Raw genomic sequence first — 13,024 nt, 5'->3', positions numbered from 1 at the left:
ATAGTGTCTTAGTGTGTGTTAGTCTTAGCTTCAAATGTTTATAGATCATATTTTCTCCTTTTGTAAATCAATATAATTCCACTGACTTCAATAGAGCTATGCCAAGTTAACACCAGCAGATGAATCCAGTCTTTTGTTTTGTATCAAAACTCACGTCTTCTAAAGGTTATTTTAGGCTCTACACTGGGCAAATTGTTGTGACTGTGAAAGTATTATTCAGGTTTCAGAAAAAGGATTTCTGCAGGATGGTGACAGTACAAACCAGCTTCTTCTACCTTGTCAATATGGCCCAGCTTTCTGTTTGAAGAGCTTTTTCGGTAATTTGTAAACTCAGAAGAAAGCACTGTGGTAATTTACTTTGACTTTCTATATATAGAGAGGACATCATAATTTCTGGGATCAAATCAGGAAAGCATCCTGCCTCAATTTAGACATTATTATTATTGACAATTTTACATGATATATATTTCTTTCCCTATTTATTTGCTTTCATGTTTTTAATTTCATTCTTAGTGTGAAAATGTTGAGCTTTAACTTTAGTTAACAGTCTGTTCCTAGGATCTTTCCATACATAGTTACTTCCAGTACTGAGCTGAGGTGGTCCTTAAAGCACCTTTTTGATATACTTGTTCTAACAGAGACTGAGCTCCAAGGACCTCTCCAGAGGAGAAGGAGCATTATAATCTCTAAGACAGTTCAGTGAGTGACATCCATCACAAAGCAATCACTGAAAACACAGACTAAAATCCATGTGGAATTCTCATTTGTTGAAGACTACCAAACTACTTACAAATAAGTAATGGTCGCTTGTGTTTTGAGGTAGCTGCTGAGTTAGAAAAGAAAATATACATTATCCATCCCCTCAGATACCATTGTTCCCAGGACATAAAAATATCTTATCTTTCAGTACTAAAAAGACTCAGTTTTTCTTTAACTTCACTGGCAACAGAGAAGTATCATAAGATGGAATTCATCTCACCCCACTTTAAATGTCTAAATCTGATCTACTTATGTACTTTTCATAGTCAGAAAGAGATAAATAGGCACTTCCATGGCACCTCTATCCCACACAGTTTGACATATTATCTAGTCTGAGTGTTGGAGGTAATTGTGGGATTTCCATGTTGAATCTTATGAGAGAAAGAAGACTCTGATGATGAGGTTTAGGGGAAGTCTCACAGAAGATTGATATGAACAGAAAATAAGGTAAACAAGAAACCCAGAGTAAATCTGAAGAAAGTGTGGAACCAAAAAAAAAAATCAAAAGAGTTCTTGGAAGGCAAAGACACCAGCAAAACCCAGGAGTGCAACTGCACAGAGGTGGAAAGTATCTGTGATGTGGTTCCACCACTTGTTGGAGAAAAAGCCCAAAACTGCCAGAGACTGTGAAAACCACAAAGAGTCCTGGCAAGAAACATCTGTTTCTTATTGTCAAAAATATTTTGCCAGTTGGGAAGGATATCGGTTGTAGGGTTTTGCCACTGTAAGTTCCCAGAGAAGGAAACAATATTCAAGGGAAAGGGCCTTGTAAGTGTACATGTATATGAATCCAATTGATTCTATTTTGTATTAGAACTTGTAATGAACACCACAGTTTCTGCACTTCAGTTGCACTTTATGTGGGATTATTTTTCTTGTTCTCTCCATACATGCACATATGTAAAACCATATGTATTTATTAAAAGACTAAGCTGCTACTGTCACAGAAGTAGGATACAACAAAGGGACAAAATACTAAATTTGGCAATAGCATTTCCCATGCTTTTACAGTACTGCATAAAACAAATCTATAAATTCTGAGCAGGTTTAGGGGAGGATTACTGCACACTGATAGCTCAACCTGAAAAGATCTTTTTTTCTACATTAAGAATAAATAATAAAGATTATAATCCTCGCAGCAGATTTTTACACCTACATCCAAAGGACGTGTAGGTTTATTACATACTATTACCTATAACAGTGCAATGTCTTAAAATGTGAACCAAACCTTTTACTGAGCTGTACTGCAGACTCCACTGCTGCAATCAATACTCTGAAGAGCCTTATTTTTCTTGGACAAGAGACATATATATATCCGATATTTGAGGAAGCCAGGTGAATAAATCAATAGCTAAACAAAAATGCACTTAATCATATCTGTTTTGGACACATGCAGGTTGGAAAACCTATTTGGCCCACACATTGTCTTCTGCCTAGAGCTTACACAGGAATCTGTGTTTCCTAAATGGCAACATCCTGTTGCTGGACATCGCTGAAGCTGGAGCGATTACAGTAGCAAGTAATTGTGTACCAGGAGTCCTTCAGCATAAATATGTAACTTAATAACCACCAAATTATGTACTTTGTAAGTTTAACAGCTTTCCTGGAATATGTAGCAAAGATTCACACATTCACTTTAACCTTAAAATCGACTTGGCTGCATTTTCTTACTTAGAGTCAACCCAAGGAGTAATTGAATATACACACATAATTTATCTTTCCTTAATGGTTTTAAGTGGTGACCATTATTGGATATTTCTCATGGTACTGCAAGTGATCATTAAACATACATAATAGCCCTACTAAATGAGTAGATAACTCTAATGCCAAAATTTTCCTCGTTCAGAGGTACATTTGTGCATGGAATCGCTGCTATGCTTAAAGGTGCCCCTTTACTTGACATTACTTAATAAAGCCCTTTGAGATAACCACAGTGCAAGAGATGTTTTAGAAAAGCACAATTTTTATTTCTTCTCTGCTTTAGCCCTAAGCGGTTCAGCATTATTTGAACATCAGCAACAGCACTTCTTTATGAATTCAAAGTCGGAACCTAACCTCAAATTGACAGTGCACCTCGAGATTAAAACTGTGCCCAGCACTCAGAGAAATGGATGTTTTCAGCAGGAAGAAGAGCAACAGGAGGTAGCAACACAACAGTCTAAGACCACTCAAATAGAAGGTTTGTTAAGGTTACACTAAGGAGCCTGTAACAAACACTCTCACAGGAAACACTTTAAGAAAGGCATGAGGAAAAGGACAAAACCACTAAGCTTGGAAAAAGTTCTGTAGCTGTTATTAACATAGAAGAAGGGCAAGATTCCTCCCAACCATCCTTTTCAGCAAGAAGCTGAATGCTGTCAGGCGCACTGCAACCAATGCAAGCACAAGAAATGGTTTTTTTAAATTTTATTTTCAAAACGTGTAATCCTAACAAGAAGAAAAGACAAATAGATGTCTGAGGTCTTCCATTTTCCAGCAGTTAACAGCTACTGTCTGTTTAGGAACGCGGTGAGAGGTCCCTTCTCCGCAGTAAGAGAGCAGAGTGTCTCTGTGGCAGTCAGCCTAAGCCATGGGCGCTGGGAAGCAGCTGCAGGTGTTTTGGGGTGTCGCTGGTGCAGAGGTGACAGCAGCTGGGGCTGCGTGTGACAGGGCTCCTCAGCACACCCAGTCCCGCCGCTCTGCCCGGACAGCCCCTGCTCCCGGAGGGCGCGGAGCCGGCCCTCCATTTTTATTTTCGGCCCGTTATCGCAGAGTTTGATCAACTCAACAGGCGCTTCCGTCCTGCTGGTACGCGGAAAGAAAAGGAATTGCTCTCCTGATGCCACCTATTCTGGCGTTCTCCTTTACAAACCCCTCTCCCCTGTCCGGCGCGCCCGCCCCTCGCGGCCCGCGGGCCGACACCGGCGGGGCCGGGCGTGCGGCACGCGGCCCCCGGCCCGCGGGCAGCGCGGGCGGCAGCGGCGCCGGGCCGCGCTCCGGGGCGGCGGGGCCGGGCGCGGCCGGGCCGGCGGTCCCCGGGCGGGCGGCAGAGGGCGCCCCGCGTTCCGCAGAGCGGGGCCGGGAGGAGCCTCCGGCGCGGCCGGGGAGGGCAGGAGCTGCCACGTCCTCGGCGGCGAGCGGCGGGCGGGGAGCGCAGCCCGTGCCTCAGCCCCACGTGTGGCGGCGGAGCGGGGAAGTTGCCGGCGGCCGGCGCTGCGGACGCTGCTGCTCTCCGCCGCTGCCCGGCCCTTCCCGTCTCTCGGAGCACGCAACTCCAAGTAAGGGCGCGCGGCGGCCCCGCTCCCGCCCGCTGTCCCGGGAGAGGCCGGGGTGCGGAGGCGCCGGGACGGGCGGCGGGGAGCGCCGGGACGGGGCACGGGCGAGCCCGCGGTGTCCCGGGGGAGCCGCGGGGCGGCGGGATCGGCTGCCGGGCGGGACCGCTTCCTGCGGTGCGGATGGGGCTCCCCGCGCTCCGTCCCGCGGCCGGGGTGCCGCGGGTGAGCCCGGAAAGTTTGGGAAGGCGGAGGGCGGGCGGGGAGCCGGGAGCCGGCCGGGGCGGCGGGAGGGAGCTGCCGCGGGGCCGCGCTGCCGGGGCCGGGTGGCAGCCCCTGGGAAGCTCCGCTGAGAGGCTGGCCAGGAAAATAACTGCTCCGAAGACTCGCAGGAGACTTTCGGGGTTTATGTGTTGCTCTTTTTTCTTATCTACTTAATTTCGATTCCCAGTCGCGAGTACAGTTGTGCCGGGAAACGACCGAGACCTGTGTTTAAGCAGCCTGTTGGGGAAAAAAAAATTCTCAGGAAAGCATTAAAGGTGACCCAAGAAGGAAAAAAAAACCCCAATCTGTTCTGAATGTAAAAACGTGGGGTTTTTTTTTAAAGCACCGTGCCCTAATTTGTGCGTGTTTTGTCCCTGTGATGAGCTGTCATGAGTTCGGTGCATAGTTTTGTGGTTCTCCTTATTGTTGATTACCGTAATTTTTTTTTTGTTGTGCTTCTAAACCGATTATAGTTAAACCCTTTCTCTTATTTTTCGACCGTTTAAAATGTTCTCTTGTCAGAGTGGTTTCTGTTTCGTGGTCCCTATCTTGCCTGAAATTTGTATGATATTTTTATCGGTCTGTGGGGTGGTGCCACCCTGGGTCGAACCTCTTGGGGCTTCGTGTTTCTCTCAGTTTTGAAAATTTGACTGTCAGTTATTTATAGCTTCCTTCAGAATTTCCTCCTTGAAATTAGCTAGAAGTCTTACAGGAATTCCCCTATGCCCTGTTGAAAAAAAGTGAAATTAGTTTCTGCTGGTACATTTTTAATAACTTTTTGCTCTCCTTCTCTCTCTTAATTGCCTTATAGTAGCCTATTTATAACATACAGACCTCCTAAGATGAAGCTAAGAAGAAAACTATTTTCAACCTTTGTTGATTTCACTGATAAATGAAATTGAAATGAAATTGTCAGATAAATGAACTTCTCCTTGCACAGCAGTTTTAGCTGCTGGTTTCCCTAATGCTTTGTAGGAAGGGACATCTACCAACAGGAATTTTAGGTGAAGCTATCAAATGCTGTTCAATGTTTTGGGAGAACTACCTGTTTCTTTAGTGCATTTTCCAGCCTGGACTTGCATAGGCCTCCATTCTGCTCCTTGAGAGGGTTGTGGCAGAGCTGTTGGCCACAAATGAAGGGCAGCACAGAGGAGCATGGACAGCACTGACAGACTTACAGGGATAAAGACAAGTGATTTGCAGAGCTGGGCAGCTTCAGATGCTGCCAGGATGGACACTGGAAAAGTCTCCCAGGGAGTCCCGAGCACACATTACACCTTTCTGGGATATGATTGGTATTCACACTCGGATGGGACTGGTTTGTGTTCAAACCAGTGAACATCAAATGTTCGGTAGTGACTGCATACCCACGCCTCCTGTCTGTGAAACAGCATCTGAGCTTTACAGCTACCCCAGAGCGTGGGGTGGAAATGGGCCTGTGTGAGGTGACAACCCTCAGTAATGCTCCCTAGCTGATCGCTGGGTCATTGCTGCCTGTTTGGAGAGGGGTGTGGGTGCAGTAGCAGCAAGAGAGTGGACCGTGTGCTCACTGAGTGGACTGTGTGCTCACTGGTTGCTGCTAGATCTGTATGCTAGCAAAATAATTTCAATATTTAAAAAAAATCTAATCATGTTTTCCTATGCATTAAATAAACACAGAAGTGCTTTTGCACATATGTATGTCTATATAAGAGGTACATGTACTGATTAGGTGATATGACCTATCTTATTGGATGGTAGATACATTTGATGATGGCAGTATGTAATGTAATGCAGTTTCCTTGTTTATTTTCACAAATTTTCCTTCTCCATCATCTTTCTCCCTTTCTTGTTGCTTTGAAGACCAACAAGGCTCGTCCCAATGATAGTGTTCCACCAAGAAGCAGTGGTGAGAAGCTGAATGAAGTCCTGCATTAAGTCACAGAAGATGGGTCCTGATTCAGCAGACAGCACTGCTGTCATGGGGGCTGTGCTCAGAGAGATGCACAGATCTCTTGCAAAGCTATCAGTGGTAGGGCTGTAAGTCCCCAAGATCTGTAACCAGGTGAGACTTTTCTTTAGAGGGTGAAAGATCCTGAGGTGTCCATGATGCCGTTTTGCGTTGCTTCTTTTTTGGCTTGTTTTGGTTTTAACTTGGGTTTTAATTTTTTTTTTTTTAATTATAGCAGTAACAGCTTCCCAGTAAGTCCTGCATACAGCTGAGGAGTTACCTTCCTTTCTGCTCATTATGGCAAAGAGTTATGTGGGCAGATGTGGCCTGTGTGAGGATTTGCTGAGCTCTTAATCCTGTTTGTGGCTGATAGGCCATGCAAATATGGAAGGGCATCTCTTTCAGTATATAAAGGTCTTAACTGCTCACCACCTTAGGGAAACGTGCTGTTAAAATGCTTTAATTGTTTTATAAGTAGGTACAGGCCATGAAGTTGTAGATGTAGAATCCTGCAACAGTGCAGACCGCCAGCCTTTTTTTTTTTTTTTTTTTTTTTTTTTTTTTTTTTTTTTTTCCTTCTGGTTGCTTGTTTGGGTGTTTTGAGAGAGATATTTTTACTTAAGACAAACCATAAAATAATTACTGTAGATAACAGAGGAAGCAGGCTTTGTATAATGAATGGGGGACACAGCCAGAGATGAGATATTTGTGAGCCCTTTGAGCACGTATATATCTTGAGGGGATAAGCATGTGTGATACTATTCTCTCTGATGTCTTTTGCTCTGTCACTAGTTTACTTTCAGTATGTGGGTGTTTTGGTCTTCTTTATTTTTCTTTGTTGCATTGTATACCCATTTTAGATGCAAAGAAGTTAGTCACTTTGTACTTTCTTAAAAGTGTGAGCTATTGGGTGTCTGTGTATCTGCAAGTTTCTGACCACTGTTGTAATTAAAAATCTCGTACCTCAAAAGGTAGGGCATATCCCAGTCAAATTACTTTGCATTAAAGTTCTGAAAGTACAAGCATAATTCTACGTATATGAGCAACTTGTCAGAGGGGTTATCTTTTGAGTCCATCAGTATTTTGGTCAAAACTTAATGTAAATGAAAGAGTGTGCCGTGCAGTGAATTTTCCACTGCAGTTTCCGGTGAGTGTAGAAAACACCAGTTTTTGCAATTCACGTGTGCTGTTTAAGTAGCTACTTCATTGATGGGGCTGCATTCTTGGGACCAGAGGAGTTACACTGTGTAGTTTTGTGGTGAGATTCTTTGGGGATAAAAAGCTGCTAAGTACCTGCCTGCCTTCCTCTTTGCTCATACGCTCTATTAAACGCATGTGCAGGATAGGACCTTACTTCCACGTTTACCAAGGTTCGGTGGGAGGTGTTGATAAAACCAGAAAGTGGGGCTCGATCTGTAGGTGGAAGATGGACACTGTGTGACACTGACTTTTGCAGCATGCACGGCACTTGACTGTTTGGTTTCTCTTGAGTGCAGGTTGCTAACACAGCCACGCTTGTATTTTCCCTTGTCTGAAAGAGCTGCTTCTGTGACCATAATGCAGTCTCTGACTTGCAAAAATGAGACACAATTATATGGAAATTCAGTGAAAGTATGAGTTTTGAGTGTTTGGATTCTCTTTTTTCTTTAAATAGGTAGTAACAATACTGCTGGGCTTTTCCCAGTCCTCTGCAGGTGCCTGTGGACCTGAAGGTAAAGGGCCATAGCAGAGGAGTCTAACTGCATGTAGAATGGGTGGGTATTCACTTCCTGTGTTATGGCAGAGGGTCAGAAGAGGCAGGTTTACAAGGTTTTGTGAAACGGCCTGATGTGTGGAAGCAGGAATGCTGAAACTCATTATTGGACTTACCAAAGCCTGTGAACCAGGCTAGAATGTGAACTCGTGACTGGTGCCCTAAGCCTTAGTGCCAGCTAACCTCTTTTCTGATCCCTTTCATGATTTTTATTTTATCTTGTTTGGATTGCACTTGTTTTCCATTAGACTTTTTCTTGTGGTCCTTTTATTTGCTCTGGTATTTTTCTTTCTATTTACCCTAGCTTTTCTTTGACGGTTTCTCTGATTTTTTTAAATTGCATTGTTAGATATTTCTCCTGTGCACAAACTCTGTTGTTTACATTTATTCTTCCTTTATTCATCTTCTTACATTTTTCTCCTTTTAACTCTTATTCTTGGAGGAACCAGTTTTACTCTTTGAGACCATCCCTTTCTTATTGATTGCCAGCTGCTTTTATTGAAACTAATTTACATTCTCTGCTCTTATTGTGCTAGACAGAGGACTAGTGATTTTGAGTAAAGCTCTTTCCCAAAAGGCTTTGCTCAGAAATTGTCTCTGTATTTCACAAAAAGAGTGGAAAATAAAGAGCAACATCAGTGCAAAAGCTGCTTCTGCCCAAGCCAATGTTTGTGTCTTTGTCACATGAAGAGTAGAAATGTGGCCTGCACTGCTGCAGGCACAAATGACTTTTTCAGGCTGAAATGAGCTGGTCTGGTGATGGGGAGTGCAGAATGATGTGATCTTATGTTTACTTACATGGGCACCCCTTAGACTTTGGCAGTAACAAACCAAATCCATTTTGATTGTGGCTGTGTTCTGCCTTGGTACTGCTGTGAATTTTAATTTTTTTCCATAAATTGGTCTAAAAAAAACTATGAAGAATAAAGATGCATTACAGTTAAAGAGTTGGAAGAGCTATGTTTGCATGATGGTAAACATGGGGAAAAATGCTAAATGAGAGGAGATGCCTGAGTAGGCTTTAACACTCAAAGTACCATCTGTCTTCAGATAGGTTCTTTTGAGAAGGGTCTCTAATAAGGCTTCTCAAGCCTTATTAGTTGCTAAGCATAAAACCCTTGTGTTCAGGTCAGGTTGATTTTGGGCTTTGTGTCATGCCAGAGGTATGGATAATCAGGGTTTGGATGTACTAGACCTCAGGGTGTATATCCCATCTCTTTCTCAGACTGCTTCTGGTTTATAAATTGGTCTCACTGCTTTTTCACCCAGTGTCAGTTTGGTTTGACACCTTGGCTTTGCTTGTATATTTGGAAAGGAGACCATGGTACAATGCTTAGTGTCAGGTGTGGAGGGGGAAGTGTGTTACATAAATTTGTTTCCAAAATTCACTGTAGTGCTATGCCTCTCAAATGTTTGTTCTTAGCATGTCTGCTTACATGTGTCAATAGCATCATTGCATCAGGATAAATCTTTTACTTAACTTTGGCACCCAGCTAGAAACATAACAAAAAGAAGGAAGCTGCAAGATGGAGTTTTTAGTTATAAAAATGCACCCTCAAACATAGATTAGGTACATGGCTGTCATGATACAAATAAGATAAGAGAACCAAGAGCCTTTTATTAGACTTACTGGTGCCAGGATAAAATACGTCTCTGAGCCTGCAGTCATGCCACAAAAAGGCTCGGGAAGTTCATCTGTGGTGGTGCAAATTCAGGTCTGCTTAGAAACCTGTGCACTTACTGTGCTGGGTCTGGCCATCAACTCAACCTTCACAGCCTACTTTGAATGGAAAAACATACACTTAAACTCCAGCATAATTTAGGACAAAAACTGCAGGATAGATGTGTCTGAAGTGGCTTGAGAGGTTTAGGTGTTAATGCTGCACAGCATCTGAAAACCTTAAGTTTTCTGAATTCATAACTGTTACAGGAGAGGCTTGTATTTATACTGTTACAACCTGTGAAGTACATTTGAAGGTTTGGAGTCTTAGAGTTACTTGTGATGAAGTACTTTAGCATAGAGGAAAAGGCTGCATGCCAACTTTTTGCCTTAATGTTAGGGTTTGATACCATTACTCAAAAGTCTTGATGCTAGTTCTTGCGGCTGAATTATTATTTCAGTCTGCAGAGCAAACAGTTTCCCTCTATTGTTTAAGTCTTTCCCACAGTTGTAACAGAAATACTTAAGAGTACAGGAAACAGTGTCTGTAAAACTAAGATTTGATCTTAAATCTGATTGCCTGAAGTATTGCTATGTCTTTTACACTTCTAAAAGTTGAAGATGACTTAGTTATTTCTGTTGATAATTTACTTAGCATTTTAAACTCATTGTATAGTAATGAGCATCAAACACACTTTTGCTTTTCTTTTAAATTGCATTATAAATTGAGGAAGTGAAACAGAAATATTTGTATACAATAATTTTTTCCCCCATGTCTTCCAGCTATAGCACTGCCTTCCTCAGCTGGGACAAAGTGAAACCTTTCTGTTCTGTGTCCGAACAGAACATAATGCCGAAGCCAATAGTAGGTGTAGGAGTGAGAATTCATTTGAATTTTTAAATTCTGGCCTTTGTTAATAACAGGATGGGTTATTACTATGGAATATGATGTTGCATTTTTTTTAAAAAAGAGAAAGCTATTGACTTCAGTATGTGCTTAAGGGAGGAGCAGGGGGAGGTTTCAAACACCCCAAAAGAACTGTAGGAATAATCTTTGGAGGAAATTCAGTAACAAGTAGAAATATTTGAGTTGGTTGTGCATCTTAGCATTGATCTCTTCCTGAACTAATCACACCCCTCCTAACACATGCACAGTGTAGCTATACAGTGCCTTGCAGCCTTTTCTGCACATCCTTCCAAGTAATTAGACAGGAGCAGGAGCTTCTGTATAAGCCTCTGAGCTTTGTTATTTCTGTGCTGTGCTCAGTGAAAATGCAGTGCTGAAAGAATGGCCTTCTTTGAGTTAGGCACAGCATCTGGAGCTGCTTTGCATCTGATCCCCTCTGAACAGGAGTGTGGAGGATTGGGTCTGCCTGTGGTATAGCACCCTGTCATTCCCCATGTCTGGTTTTGGTAAATCAAAGTTGTTGACAGCTGGCTTAGCTGGTTTTTTCATGTTCTCTTTGGAACAAAATGATATTTAAGGTCCCTTCCAAAACAAACCATTTTATGATTCTCTGTGTATGTTCCTGAAATGCCCAAATGCCAGTGGGAGGTTAGTCCCAGCTGTCGTTGTGACTGACAAAATTTCTATGTGTTTTGGGGAGGGATGTGATTTCTTTGGGGTGCGCTTTTAAAGTTTTTTGATGTAGTTTTTTGTTTTATTAAGTTGGTTGTTTTGTTTTAGAAAGAAAGTACCTGTGCAATTGCTGCTTAACTTTTAACTTCTGGATATGTTTTGGCAAAAATTGTTGTGTTTTTTTTTTTTTTTTCCCCAATGCTTCACAGAACAGTGAAGAAAGAACTCCTGGCCTCTAAAGCTTTTCTGCTTAATGCACTTCCTTGACCTTTTCAAGTACTTTGTGCTTTTGCAAGGATATAAACCTGGACATTTTATATATTCTGTGTTGCTGAACTAACTGGAAATTTGGGGATTTGAGAGATAGGAACTTTGATGACAAATGCATTTTTCCCTTGTAAAATTTCATCTGTATTCTCTGTGCTGGGCACTCCTGAAGGAGAAATTCAGTGTGAAGAGAGGTCTTGTGACAGTTTTGCCCTTAGCAACCCTTAGAAGCACAGGAGAGGAAGAATTAAAGGAAAGAGCTGCAGTGTGCAAAGTCTGAAGCATTAACATCAGTCCCTTTTTCATACAGTGGAAAGAAAAGAGTGGACTGGAAGAAGAAATCTTTCCTGTGGTACTGGTAGAGAAGTACAGACAATATCTCAGACCTAGATAAGGCCTCACAAACAGCAGAAGTGTATCACACTGAAGAAGCTTTCTGGGCTGTGATCAGTATTCTAAAATACTATTTAAGAAACTGTCAACAAAATATGTATTCAGTTAGTTCATCTGCAAACTTCAGATGTATTTGATAATCCCCATATAGTGCAATTCAAAAGTATTCTTAAGCTTAACCTTATTTTAATTAGAAAAAGGCATCATGGTAGAGTATACTACATTGCATGTTTGCTGAGCAGCATATACTATCTGGTTAAAGCACTGAAAGCTTTGCCATGTGGCTTTTATTTTTTCCTTTATGCTAAATTTTATTTTTTGCTGTTTTTTTTTTTCCTTGTGAAATGAGCAGGTACAAATATTTTGTTGAATATTTCCACCCATGTTTTTATTCATTGTGTGAAAATAATATGACACTGTTACCAAAACAAAAAAAACACCTCAGGTTGTAGGAATATATTGTAGTATCATCAACATTTTTTTCCTGTAAGAATGACAGTGGATGCAAAGGTGTGTTTAGCTTCAGGAGGGATATAGTTGCTTTCCAAAATAAATGCTATTTATGAAAGTTTATTACAAATTGACTCCAGGAGAGTGAACATGCAAGAATCAGGGTATTTAATGTTTTCTTTGAAACATACCTTTGGTAAATGTATTTTTAACAGTTGCTAATCTGTTTCCTGCCTAGAAAACGAAGGAAGTTTAAGAGAAAAGAAGATTATAGACATATTTGTTATTCAATGCTGTGTTGTTTCTCTGATTTCCATCTCCTGTGCAGTTAGAAACTCTGCAGGAAAGGGATATGTGACTTGTGTTGAAAACTTTCAGATTTCCTGCTTCTCTGGGCATGCAGGTTTCTAGCTGAGCAGGTTAACCTTTACTGCTGGGTTGTATCTCTCCATATTTTCCTTTGCCCTGGAACATTTTTGGTCTCCACTATTCCTGACCACCCTGGACAGCTGGCAATCTCTTCCTTCCAGTCTGACAATACCAGCAGTGCAGTGGCACCAGCTATGTGCAAGTCCCTTTGAATTCTGCTGTCAGTTACATTTCTTGTGAATAAAGTGTTTCAGAATTCCAGGGAGTCCTGAATATAAACCTATTAATTATGTGTCAACACAACAGCATCTGTCATTGAAATTGGGTATCATTTATTTGGCATCAGCAT

The 13,024-nt window shown here is 42.0% G+C and overlaps 1 non-coding gene across 1 annotated transcript in view; it reads left to right on the top strand.

Moving 5' to 3' along the window:
- The first annotated feature begins 3,853 nt into the window (after nucleotides 1-3,853).
- Nucleotides 3,854-13,024, top strand: part of LOC110478406 (uncharacterized) — a 28,598-nt gene continuing 19,427 nt past the window's right edge. The window contains exon 1 of the transcript XR_013339469.1: nucleotides 3,854-4,016. This is a non-coding gene — a transcript (uncharacterized LOC110478406). The remainder of the gene's footprint in view (nucleotides 4,017-13,024) is intronic.

This window comes from Lonchura striata, chromosome 2, assembly GCF_046129695.1.
Source record: "Lonchura striata isolate bLonStr1 chromosome 2, bLonStr1.mat, whole genome shotgun sequence".
Taxonomy (NCBI): domain Eukaryota; kingdom Metazoa; phylum Chordata; class Aves; order Passeriformes; family Estrildidae; genus Lonchura; species Lonchura striata.
The sequence above is the reverse complement of the archived record's forward strand: the minus strand, read 5'-3'. Positions and strand labels throughout refer to the sequence as shown.